Source organism: Schistocerca gregaria, unplaced genomic scaffold, assembly GCF_023897955.1.
Source record: "Schistocerca gregaria isolate iqSchGreg1 unplaced genomic scaffold, iqSchGreg1.2 ptg000077l, whole genome shotgun sequence".
Lineage (NCBI taxonomy): Eukaryota > Metazoa > Arthropoda > Insecta > Orthoptera > Acrididae > Schistocerca > Schistocerca gregaria.
The window spans coordinates 12,655,919-12,669,083 of NW_026061710.1; the positions used below are offsets into that span (position 1 = coordinate 12,655,919).

The window sequence follows — 13,165 nt, forward strand, 5'->3', positions numbered from 1 at the left end:
GCGATCCCCCGTACGACCGATTCCGCGGTCTCGTGCGCACTGAAGGTTTTATCATCAGAGTCACGGCTGTCACAAGTTCAACGCCTCTTATTAGTCGTGGCATCGACCTTCGCGGGTGGCTTAGCACCATTGTCTCTCCTTACCAGAGCTGGAAACTCTTCAGGGCGAAATTCTTTTAGCTCTTCCGAAGGTACGGCAGAACTAGGGACCTCACCCTCTACGATAGGGTTATCCGAAACTACATCAGCCAACGTAAGACTTTTACGCTTCTGTAGCGAATTTTTTAGCACAAACATTCGCCTGGTACAGTCATGACGCAGGTGACCACTCTCATTACATATATGGCATGTGGGAGTTTGGCCACTGTAAGTAACATGAGCCCTATAGTCACAAACGGTAACATGCGAGGGTATATTCTGCTTTATATGCATTTCTACTGATCGGACGCCACTGTAACATTGTAACCTGTGCTGGTTTGACCACCGTTCGTTACGAATCTGCTTGATATCCCCGAATTTGGACAGAACTTCCTTCAGATAACAATCTTCTACTTCAAGGGGTAGGTTAAAGATACGCACATTGGTATACTCCACATCGGCATTGGAAATGAGCACAGTACTTACAGACTCGTCCCGGTGTCGAAAAACAGCTCTCCCTCCGTGTTTCGTCAGAATCTCTTCCAGTAATACAGGATTCAGCAATTTTACAAATAAGCAATATTCCTCGGTATCATAATACGCCGTGTGCACTTGATCAGAGGTAATTCCAATGACATCCACAACCCAATCTGGTATTTCCAAGGCACTAGGCTGCACAGAACGGGTAGACTTGTCAAATTCAAATCAGAGTGTACACTTTCTCGGAAATAACCTGGACATTGCAAAACGATAACTAGCAAAGGAACCGCTAGAAGAACACAAGAATGAAAATCAAACTCAAGAACAATATACACTAAATAAAAACACTTCACGGTAAAGAGAAAACTTAAGTTGTTATCACGACTTGTAAACACGTGGCGGAGTGGAGCACTTTACACGTCCGATCAGCACGGTGTCACAGGCGCGACTTCCACTGAGCTAAAGAGGCACGGCCTAGCGGTTCTTTTGAGTACTTCGTCCTTACGGTCGTCTCGATCATCAGTCTTCAGCTGACAACACTTCATATCACCGACTTATATTTGCAGCTTTGGCGAACCATTACTGCTTGGCTACACATCTGACACGTAACCGATGTACTCTCTAACCAACACCACTTGCATTTCAGAAAATGTCTTTCTCACATGTCTACAAAATCGCCTTCACCTTCAAATACAGTTTCCTTGCGACTGACGGAGACCTAGGCAAAGTTTAAAGTTGCTATTTCCATTACATAACGTTCATCAGAAAAACGGTTATTATCATCTGTAGCGGAACAAAATTCCGGTTCGCCCAGTGTGGGGCTCGAACCCACGATCCTGAAATTAAGAGTCTCATGCTCTAGCGACTGAGCTAGCCGGGCTGCCTCGGTAAATATGTGCCGGGCAGCACGTCACACAGTACTCGTATGGGTTGGGTGGTCCCATGCAGAATCTCTCCATGTTGCCTAATGTTTTCTTAACGTCACACTCGTCACGTACTTCACTTTTATTTCATAATCATTTCTGAGAGGTAAAGGAATTGAATGAAAACCTGCAGAGTTAGTGGCGTCAAAATTAACACACATACTTGATGTGGCTCATAAGCCGAACGAGTTACTTTCCGACGTTGTCTTAGATGTGCAAGTGCCAGTCAAAACTCGCGGCGACGGAACTCTGCCGACCATTTCGTTAGTTAACACCGGTCTTGTTGTGTGTGTTTCAAGCTCAAGAGCATCTCCAAGCAGGAAATGGTCAACAGAAACATTCAGACGGTTTTTGTACAGCACAATTGCTACACTAAAACGGTATGTTTCTTTTTCAGAACTGGAAAAAAACGACCGTGACAGGATTTGAACCTGCAATCTTTGGATCCGAAGACCGCCGCCTTATCCATTTTTTTTATTATTATTATTTTTCTTCTGCTTACGAAATGAAGCTTGAAAATCTTGCCAATCGAATCCTTCAGTGTGGTTGTAACTTGGGAGTCGGTCAACATGATATATTATTCGCCTTATAGATGGTCCGCCTTTTTGCAGTGAATATCTGCTGAACTTTCAGTAACATGAAATTCAATCAGTTGACCTGTTAGTTTCTTTATTTTACGTCACAGTTTTGAGCAGGTAGTTGGCGAAGTGATCCTTGTAGTTTTGTGTTTTCATTAGCAGATGGTGCTGAGTTGTAAGATAGACCCAGAAGTCTTCTTTACTCTTTTCTTCTTTTGTAAATAAGTAGTGTACTGTAGCGGATTTTAACCAGTTTAGTGCGTTCCTTCTCGTCCGTGGGTACGGAGTATCATCCGGCGTTAGAAAGGCAGCAGGCGTTATATATCTGGGAGATGTTCTGCTGATGAGCGCCAACTTGTTCGTGATATATGCCCATATATCTTTTACTTTGTCGCACACAAATCTGTGTTCATCAGTATCTATTAAATTACACGTGATGCATAAAGGTGATTCTGCGAGGTGTATGTTATGTAGTTTGGAGTTAGTGGCCAATTTTCTGTTAACTGCGAAATACCAAGTGGCTTGCATTGCTGACGGCTAGTGTGGACAATGGATGTTCAACCAGATTACCTTCCAGTCGTAAAAATTGTATTTGTCTTCGACGTTATTTGGCTTCTTATCTTTCATGAGTTCCTGGTACACGCGTTTCACTGCCGTCATTGCTTGTACGGGGATCCTTGTCTGTGCATAACTGTACTCCAATAAAAACCGTTTTAAATGATAAAGTCCGTTTGGAATATGTTGCACCGTGATGGGTGGACTGAGGTTTGCCGGAGCTATCTCAGTAAGCAGGTGAGCAGCGAGACTATCTGCTGAGTGTTTCCATTGGTGGAAAGTTTTTGATATGTATAAAGCTTGCGCCTTCTTTCCAACATCGACAAGCTTTAAGCCACCATTTTTTGTGGCCAGCGTTAAGGTGTCAAACTGAACTTCAAAAATGTGACGATGGCTGACAAACTGTCCTAATGCTGACATAATTCGTTTTGCAGTGTGTGCAGACATTGGTAAAATTTGAGCGATATAATTGAGTTTTGAGGTGAGATATACATTTGCGACCGTGACTTTCTGAATTTCATTTAGTTTTCGTACACTGTGTTACCGTATGCCGGCACGAATAGTCTGTAAAAGCTTTCTATAGTTGGTTGCAATTGTGTGCCGGATATTACGCTGAAAATCAATTCCAAGACACTTGAAGATCTTCAGCTGACGTAGTTGCCTGTGAGGGCGCGATCCTAGGCCGCGGCCAATATTGAATATTCCAGACTTTGTCCAGTTTAGTTGTGCACCGGACGCTTGCTCATATTGCCTGACTGTCTGTAGTGCGGTTTCCACTTCAGTTCTATTTATGATAAGGAAACCGACATCGTCTGCATACGCCTTGCACACAACTCGGGATCCATGTATGACGATGCCCTGTAAACTTTTCGTCAGGGTAGCTAACAAAGGCTCAATGGCAATCGCAAAAAGCGCCATGGACATTGGGCAGCCCTGCCTGACGGAACTGACTATCTCTATTGCTCGGGTAGGCTGGCCATTGATGATGATTCTGGATGAATTAGTCGCTACCATCTGTTGTATAATGGCAACGAACCCAGGTGGAAAACCCATCGCAGACATGGTACGAAAGAGATACTGGTGGTTTACCCTGTCAAAGGCTTTGTCGAAATCTAAGGACATGATGGCACATTTCAGTTTACAGACTTCCGCAATGGAGATTAAATCACGGTAGTCGCATAGAGTCTGTTGAATTTTCCGATCCTTGCCCACGCTGGTCTGGTAAGGGCCAATGATGCTGGTCATCGTGGATTTAAGCCTTTGGGCCAATAGTCTCGCAAAGATTTTATAGTCGCTGTTGAGCAGCGTTATCGGTCTTAGATTTTTTACGTTGGCACCGCCTGAGTTTTTTTAATTAGAACGATTGCGCCTTCACAGAAGCTGGTGGGGATCACGTTGTTGTGGTCTAGAAGTTCGTTACACATGCAAGTGATCTTCGCCTTTATGGTGTTCCAGAATTTTTGATAGAATTCGGCGGGAATTCCGTCAGGTCCGGGGGATTTATTCTTAGCAGTTTCCCAGATGACATATCCCACGTCGTCTTCGGTTGCCACGGCTAATAGCTGTTCCGCGTTCGCGAGACTGACTCTGTTGTGCAAATTATTCAAAAGATCGTCCCGCACTTGCACGTTAAATTCTATTTTTGACATCAAGGTGGTGAAGTAGTTAAGCACCGCCGCCTTAATCTCATTGTGCGTAGTCAGCGTTGCGCCATCCTCAGCAGTTAACTCCGTCAGAATTTTACGGGATCCTTTCCTACTTTCTTGGATCATATGGTAGACTGAGGTGAGTTCTTGGTGTGCAGTAGTCTGGACCCGCGACCTGACTTTGTAGCCTTCTAGCTGCGTCCTCCTTAGGGTTAGGATTTTGGCCTGGATTTTCTTAATTCGTTTACATTGCTCGACGGCCGAAGTGCCGAGAGCATACAGTTCCCGCAGACAATGAAAATAGAAATGGATCGTCCTGTGAAGCCAAAAGCTCTTTTCCCGTGCGTAGTTCATGAAACACCACCTAATTTTAGGTTTGGCGCACCTGAGCCACCAATCAATGGCTGTATTGTAAGAGGCAAATCTCTGTTCACATTCTCGCCAGGTTTGGAGGAAGGCTTCTTGACACGCCGAGTCTTGAAGATGTGAAATATTTAATTTTCACAGGCCCCTGTATCGATACGTTCGTTGTCGGTCTAGAGTGATAGTACAGATGTATGCAGCATGATCTGAGAACGCCACTGGCCATACTTCTGACTGCAGAATGTTATTCCTCAAATTAGGTGTGACATAAATTCGATCGAGACGGCTTGCCGAATGGGTCGTAATATGGGTAAACCCAGGTGCAGCCCCATGCTTGAGCTCCCAAGAGTCAATTAAGCCTAAGTCTCGTACAATTCGTTCCAGTTCAAGTGATCTGTTAAGATTGGGAGTCTGGTCCTTTGCACTGATGACACAGTTAAAGTCACCTCCGAAGATAACATTGTCGTGGCGGACGCCAAAGATTGGAACTATTTCTCCTTTAAAAAAATCTGCTCTTTGACGTCTATTACTGGAACCGGATGGGGCATATACATTAATTAGTCTGTTGTTATAAAAAGTGCCCGCAATGCCCCTACTGTTCGGCAATTCTGTGACGTCAGTGATAATAATACCTTCCTTGGCAATAAAAGCTGTACCTAGTTCACAACCGGCTCCAGGATTAGTAATCACATTATAACCTGGTATGCAATCAAGTCCGACCTCTGTTACTTCTTGGACAAATAAAATGTCTACATCAGCTGCATATAAAAAGTCCTTTAAATGTTGTAATTTACAAGCGCTACGTATCTTATTAATATTTAGAGTAGCAAGTCGATAGGCCTGTGGCTGAATTGTGGGTGACTAAACAAAAGCAATGCCTAAAATCCGTCCAATATCAATCATAAATAGCGCTGGAAAAGCAAACCACGTCGAAAATGCACTGTGCAAGCAATTTAAAAACATCTATGGACAGTCACTGTAAAGGCAGAGTTAAAAATATTCTCCGTTTGAAAATGGATCAGTCGCGAGCTCTTTTTGCACAGTAGTTTCTGTCGAGGCGTTACCTTTCTCATTAACATCGTCGTCCTTGGGGACCGAAGTTATGGCTGTCACCGTTTCTGAAGTATCCATACTGTCTACTTCGACATTGGATTCTGTATCGTCTGCCCAACTAGTTGGCTGTGGGCCTGTCGAGGTGGTTATTGACGCTTCAACAGGATAGAGGTCGATCATGTGGTTATCACGGTCGGCTCGAAGTGTAGCTGACTGTTCGGGGTTCAGAGGTAGAGCATCTGAGACATTGTCAAGGACTGATGGTAAACTAGCTGAGGGATGATCATGGTTTGTGCTATCAGATGCTTTTGCACTGATTTGTTCACCGATCTGTTTAGCCTTTTCGCGCAGAACCGGTGCAATCAGTTCGGCATCCTGGCGGGCAACTCTCCGTTTTTTAGTTTTTCTGGGAGATGCACACTTTTGTGGGCTTTTATCATCACCTGCTTGAGATTCCCCCCGTGGAGTAGCATCGGCCGGTGGAGACGCAGCCGTTTGCAACGCAGATGCCCGTTCTTCGGTGACTACGATAGACGTCGATATTTCTGCTGGTTTAGGTTGACTATGATCAGGCGTTTCAGCAGTCTCTATTCGTCTCACAGTCGCAGGCAGTTACGTGGTTTCACTAACTTGTGGGACCGTGGGTGTAGCCGAAAGCCCACGCGCCACGGCCACATACGTTACAGACAGTGTTGTCATTGAGGGGGGCGTGGCAGCCCCGCCGATAGGCTGCTGCGCCACTCGCCTCTGCATGCATTCGGCTTGCACGTGACCTGTCGAGTTGCATGCTGCACGTGTTCGAGGCTGGTCATCGTACATTACTATCGCACGATACCCGCAAACGTGAACATAAGACGGGATGTGCTTCTGCAGCTCGATTCTTAATTGCCGCACCCCGTTAAGAACTGGGAATTTATGTGCACTAGACCAGCGTTCCGCAATATTGCTTATGATTTTACCGTAAAGACAAAGCACTGCGTTTATCTGTTCACTGGTTATTTTCCATGGAAGTTCAAAAATTCGAACAGTCAGTATTCCTAGGCCGGCATGCGAAACAACAACTTCTCCCACATTTCCATCGCTATGTTTAAACGTTAGGATACCACCACAAGATGCAACAATTTTCTCGCACATGTCGGATCTCGCTAATTTAACGAAAACGGTGCTACTGACAATCGAAAGATGTCCTGGCGACTGACAGAGACGTAGGCAAAGTTTAAAGTTGCTATTTCCATTACATCACGTTAATCAGAAAAACGGTAATTTACATCTGCAGCGGAACAAAATTCCGTTCCGCCCAGCGTGGGGCTCCAACCCACGACCCTGAAATTAAGAGTCTCATGCTGTACCGACTGAGCTACCCGGGCTGCCTCGGCGAATACCTAGCGGGTAGCACGTCACACAGTACTCGTTTGGGTTGGGTGGTCCCATACAGAATCTCTCCATGCTGCCTAATGTCTTCCTAACGTCACACTCGTCACGTACTTCACTTTTATTTCATAATCATTTCTGAGAGGTAAAGGAATTGCATGACAACATGCAGAGCTAGTGGCGTCAAAATTAACACTCATACTTGATGTGACTCAAAAGCCGAACGAGTTACTTTCCGACGTTGTTTTAGATGTGCAAGTGCCAGCCAAAACTCGCAGTGACGGCACTCTGCCGACCATTTCGCTAGTTAACACCGGACTTGTTGTGTGTGTTTCAAGCTCAAGAGCATCTCCAAGCAGAAAATGGTCAACAGCAACATTCAGACGGTTTCGTACTGCTGAATTGCTACATTAAAATGGTATGTATCTTTTTCAGAACTGGAAAAACACGACCGTGACAGCATTCGAACCTGTAATCTTCAGATCCGAAGTCCGACGCCTTATCCATTAGGCCACACGGTCCCTGACGACCAAGTATAACTTGTATACGACTCATCTCGAAACGCTCACACCCCTGAGAATTTGTGTTTTCGTTCTACACAGCTGCTACCCCTTGCTCTTTCCCACCCATTAGTTACATTTAACCTCTTACGAGACCGACCAACTATAGACTGGGAAACAAGAACACAAACTTTGTGCATTCGGAATTGAAGGCAGGGCGTCCCTCGCCGCATTTGCTACGATGGCCATTTGCTACTTCTGCAGAAGCGGCGGCGGCGACGACGATGACGACGACGACGACGACGACCGCGAGAAGCTCTGAGATATGTGAGAAATGCATCTATAAAATGTAATTCAGACTGCCTCGTCCCACCTTATGCTGTACCGCTTTGGCAAATGCTTTATCTGCGCCATTCGCCTTAATCACATCTTAATAAAACGCGTTTCGCTAACTGTTCGTCATCACAGATACTGTTTGCTATACGGCCACGTCGCGCAACTGATTTCCAAAATTCGTCTTCCTCCTGTGAGGATGGAACTCACGACCCTGGTTTACTAGACCAGTGCTCTACCACTTTTTTCTTTTTTTTTTTTGTATTCGCCTTAATCACGTCTGAGAGTAATTCTTAATAAAACGCCTGTCGCTAATTGTTCGTCATCACAGATACTGTTTGCTATACGGCCACGATGGGCAACTGATTTCCAAAATTCGTCTTCCTCCTGTGAGGATGGAACCCACGACCCCTGGTTTACTAGACCAGTGCTCTACCACTTTTTTTTTAATACTGGGTGAGAGCCAGGTATCCTAGCCACTTTTTTTTATTGACCCCTGGTTTACAAGACCAGTGCTCTGCCCCGTTTTTTCTTTTTTTTACCGTTATTTTGTGTCGTTTTCGTCTGCCATTGTTTGAAAGTTAGGGGTGACAATCAGATTCAGGCCTACGGAAACAAAGCGGGCAGGGGTCGAAACCCGAGGCCTGGCCACGATGATTCCACCGTCCTCTTTCCGAATGGCACCTGTACAACGGCGTCGTAATTTCCCCTACTGTCTTGGTTCTTGGTCTTACGTTTGTTTCTCTTGTTCGCCCTAAAGGTCCACGTAAACTTCAGTCCAGGTGTAGAGAAGAATTTTACATAAAGGCGACAAAACCAACTACAGTGTAAAAGAAATCGGCTCACACAGGTGACCTTAGCCAACACCCTCCCTTTCAAATGTCAGGCTAAGCATATTTGCAAAATCTTTAAGGAGTCCTGGCAAGCGCGATCGGTTCCAGTAAGCAGTAACGATGTACTGCCGAAACGTTAGGTGTTCATCCTCTTCATGACAACTATTGACAAAATGTACGAAGTGTCCAAGCAACCACATAACGGTATTGAGCTTCGTTCGCGGATAAAAGGAAGAATCGGGCCGTACGATGATGTCAATGGTATAAGCGGTTTCGGCAGTCCTAGTGACAAAAGCCAGTTGTTTCCTGAGCCAAAGCCAATTAGCAAGGTGCCCACTGCAGGTGAATCGATGCCTAAGTGTGTCCAGGAGACCACACCGAGTGCAGTTGTCCGTGTCAGAAAGACCAATACGGTGCAGTCGTACGTTGGTGGGGACCAAATTATTAATTACCCTATACCATGTGGACGCCACAGCCATTGAGTGGATCGGCAGACTAACATTCTTCCAGACGTTCCTCCAGGACACTGATGGAGACGCCAGTTCGATTGGATTGGGACCGGCCAGCCCCTCACAACGGGCAATCAAGCTCTTGGTCGTTGGCACCGGTCGTCGCAAGAAGACGTCACCGAGGTAACTAACCGCAATATAAAATTCCCGGACGTGTTTCAACTTAAAATTGAGGCGACCGACGTCGACAGGTGGAGCAAGGCTCTTCGGACGCAGAACAGTAAAAATTCTGGATGTAATTGAAGTCACTTCTTGCGTAACAATGAGAGTCGTACGGCGGACGTACAAGGCAGATGCCTTGCGAGTAATGTCAGTGGGGCCCAAGCCTCCGGAGATACGCGGTTTCGTCATAACCTCGTAACGCAACTTGAATAGATGACCCTTCCATATAAACCTGCTAGACAATTGGCGCAACCTTTTCGCCACCATTATGGGAAGTGGGATCAGCTGAGCAACATAATAGGCTTTACATAACACGTACGTGTCTAAAATTCTTACTTTTTGCAAAATGGCCGCAGAGCGCTGCTTATGGACCATCAGAGCCCCCTGTATCTTCTCGGTGACAGATTTCCAATTAAGAGCCGCCATTTTTATGGGACACCGATCAATGCTAATCCCCAATGAGGTATGGCGATCGACAAAAGTGGCCCAAGGGACATCAGCATCGCGAAACCCTCGAATATTAAGGAACTTACATTTACCCTGATTGAGACGCGCTCCAGAGACAACAGTATGCATCAACTGCCCCTTTCAACAATGTGATATCATCACGTTGACGGAGGAGAACAACGACATCGTCCGCGTACGCCTTAACAGTGAGCTTCCCACCAGAGAGGGTCATACCCTGAAGCTTGAAAGCAAGAGTCCGAAGCAGCGGTTCCAGGGACAATATGAATAGAGACATAGAGAGCGGAATACCCTGAGGTACCCCTCGGCGGATAGCAATGGGCGGCGTCAGCTGCCCATTGACTGACACCCGAGCAGTTATTCCCCTATACAAATTACCAAGAACACCACGTGATGAAGCGTTAAAACCTATTGTATCTAAAACACGATTTAAAAACACATGACTGACGTGATCAAAAGCCTTGTAAAAATCGAGGAAAGCAAAGGCACAATGAACGTTTGTAACCGCCGCAACCGAGACAACATCCCGATATTCGGCTACTGGGGTCAGAATAGATCTACCAGGAAAACAACATTGATGTGCACCAATCACACCCCGAAGCAGAGAAGACAATCGACTATTGAGCGCTCTAGCAGCTGTCTTGTAATCAAAGTTCAGCAATGTGAGCGGACGAAGATTGGCAGCAGATAAACGACCAGTGGACTCCGGAATTAAAACAATTTTCCCTACTTTAAAATCGGCTGGCACATCCATCCCCCTGACAATCTCATTTAAAATCTGCGTAAAAGTGCCACCCAAAAGAGGCCAAAAACGGAGATAAAATTCTTTAGGCAGGCCGTCTGGACCCGGCGATTTACCGGACGGAGAGCGAGGAATAAAATAGAAAACATCATCTACCTGGAACTCCCGGAGAAAGTCGCCGTTCGCGTCAGGCGTGATCGTCGCAGGAAGATCCTCAAGGACATCATCAGAAAGTGACGCACCAGAATCATCGGCAGAATAGAGACTAGCGTAATACTGATGAAGAGCATGCGTCATATCCTCCTGTGCAATAAGCTGTCGTCCATCATCCACCATAAGAGAAGAGATGAAGGTGCGACGACGTCGAGTCTGATGCCGCAGCAGGTGGTACAAAGAAGTCAGTTCACCTTCAACAAGAGAGTGAGATTTCGACTTTACTCGCAGACCATCCAACTGTCGTCGTTTGAGGGTCAAGAGCTTGGCTTTAATACGACGAACATCATGGATCCGCAGAGGAGAAGGACCCGCCGCATCATACAGTTCACGCAGGACAGAGTAGTAAAATTCATACGTGTTCTTAAAATCACGCGCCCTTGCGGCACAGTAAAAAATCAAAGACTGACGAATATTGGGCTTGGCAAACGCAGTCCACCAAACGAGCAAGGAGGGGTAACGCGGGACAGAGCGAAGACATCGCTCCCACACTGCACTTACAACTTCGTCAATGGCACTGTCGGCAAGGTGGGAAACATTTAACATCCACTGGGAACGATAAAGTTTTGCTGGTTGGTGACTAAGATTTACAGTTGCAGTAAAAGCACAATGGTCAGAAAAACTAGTAGGAATAACATCGACAGAAAGAATGTTATAACATAAAAAATCAGAGAAGTAGAATCTGACGAGTCTACTGCATGAGGACGCGGTAAAATACGTAAATATCACCAGGGTTGGATATTTGTGTTCCCAAACATCACGCAGGTGCATGGTACGAACCAAGTCATGTAAATCTCGGCAATAATTAAAATTGGGGGACTGGTCTTCAGGGCGTAAAACACAATTAAAATCGCCTCCGAGCAGGAGACTCCAAGGACTCTTGCGCAAAAGATAAATAAGCTCTTCCTTATAAAAGCGCGATCGAGCCACAGTGCGACACGAACCAGAGGGGGCATACAAAACAACTAGGCAGAGATCAAAAAGACGACAACCAATCCCACGGCCAGAGTCAAGGAATTCAATGTCAGTAACAGGAATACCTTCTCGAAAGAAAAGAGCAGTTCCTGTTGAATTATCCGGTGCGACATTAAAAACAGTTTGAAATCCAGGTAGAGAGAGATCAGAAAACAATACTTCCTGCAAAAATACTACGTCCGCACAGGAGTCGTAGAGAAACTGCCGCAAAGAGGCAATGCGAACGTCGGACTCAATACGGTTAACATTTAAGGTAAGAAAGGTGTATGCTTGAACCATGGAGAGAAAATCGAGAGAGGAAATCACCTACACCGACGCATCAACATCACAGTCCATAGCAGGGGAGACGGAGGCATCCGAGGGAAGGGGACTGCTACCCCCTTCCGCGGATCCCTTACGTTTCGGTTTTTTACGAACAGCATTGACGTTCGGCTGAACGCGCAACTTGCGTCGGCTGACGGGCAAGGAAGCGGCAGCAGCCGGTGACGTAGGAGGGTCAAGTTCTGTATCCGACACCACCCGCGCCGGTCCACAGTCAGGGTCCGGAGGCGCGGGGGAAACATCCGACGAAACGGACTGGTCTACACCAATACTAGCTTCCGGCAAACATGGACTACACGGAGGCGAAACGTGAGCAGGAAGCTCCGAAGCTGCTAAGTTGGAAGGAGGCGGAGCAGCTCCGCTGGCAGAGGTATGGGGCAGCGAAGCAGGAAGTTGTTGCGGCTCAACTTGTCGTGACAACGAAGTCGGTTCGGAAGGAGGCGCCAACAGGCCCGACCGACGAGCCGACTCGAGAGAAGCCGCGTCGGAAGCCGGAGGGGCGTCAGCAGCCGCTACCGGAACAGCTACTTCAGGGGAACAGGGAGCATCTACACTACTCTGTGGCTCGGAGGATGTCGGTCTCTCGGATTGGGGCATCTCGGGGAGATCCTCATCCGTACTATTTCCATCTTGTGCGCGACGCCGTTTATTATTCAAAAGCGGCACACCCACCTGAGGAACCGACGGAACAACATCAGATTTGGCACGTAAAGGAGGAAATTCTGTGTCAGGGGCGTGCAAAACCTGCGACTGGGCGCTACTACCACTGGACTGTTCGACACCAAGAGCAGAACCACCTGCAACGAGGTCAGCGACCGTTAACTTGCGACGCTGTTCGAGAGAATTTTTTAACACAAAAACCCTCCGCGGACAGTCGGTACGCACGTGGCCACTCTCATTACACAAGAAACAGGTGCCAACCTGACCACTATATGTTACATGGACACGATATCCACCGATCTGCAGGTGCGAGGGAATATTCTGCTTCACGTGCATTTCGACGGAA

General features: G+C 46.6%; 3 non-coding genes across 3 annotated transcripts; all 3 read right to left on the bottom strand.

Moving 5' to 3' along the window:
* Positions 1–1,424: 1,424 nt before the first annotated feature.
* Trnak-cuu (transfer RNA lysine (anticodon CUU)) lies at positions 1,425–1,497 on the bottom strand. The gene has a single exon. It is a non-coding gene; the product is annotated as a tRNA-Lys (tRNA).
* A 5,532-nt stretch (positions 1,498–7,029) lies between these two features.
* Positions 7,030–7,102, bottom strand: Trnak-cuu (transfer RNA lysine (anticodon CUU)). Its single transcript has one exon. It is a non-coding gene; the product is annotated as a tRNA-Lys (tRNA).
* A 452-nt stretch (positions 7,103–7,554) lies between these two features.
* Positions 7,555–7,627, bottom strand: Trnar-ucg (transfer RNA arginine (anticodon UCG)). The gene has a single exon. It is a non-coding gene; the product is annotated as a tRNA-Arg (tRNA).
* Positions 7,628–13,165: the final 5,538 nt, after the last annotated feature.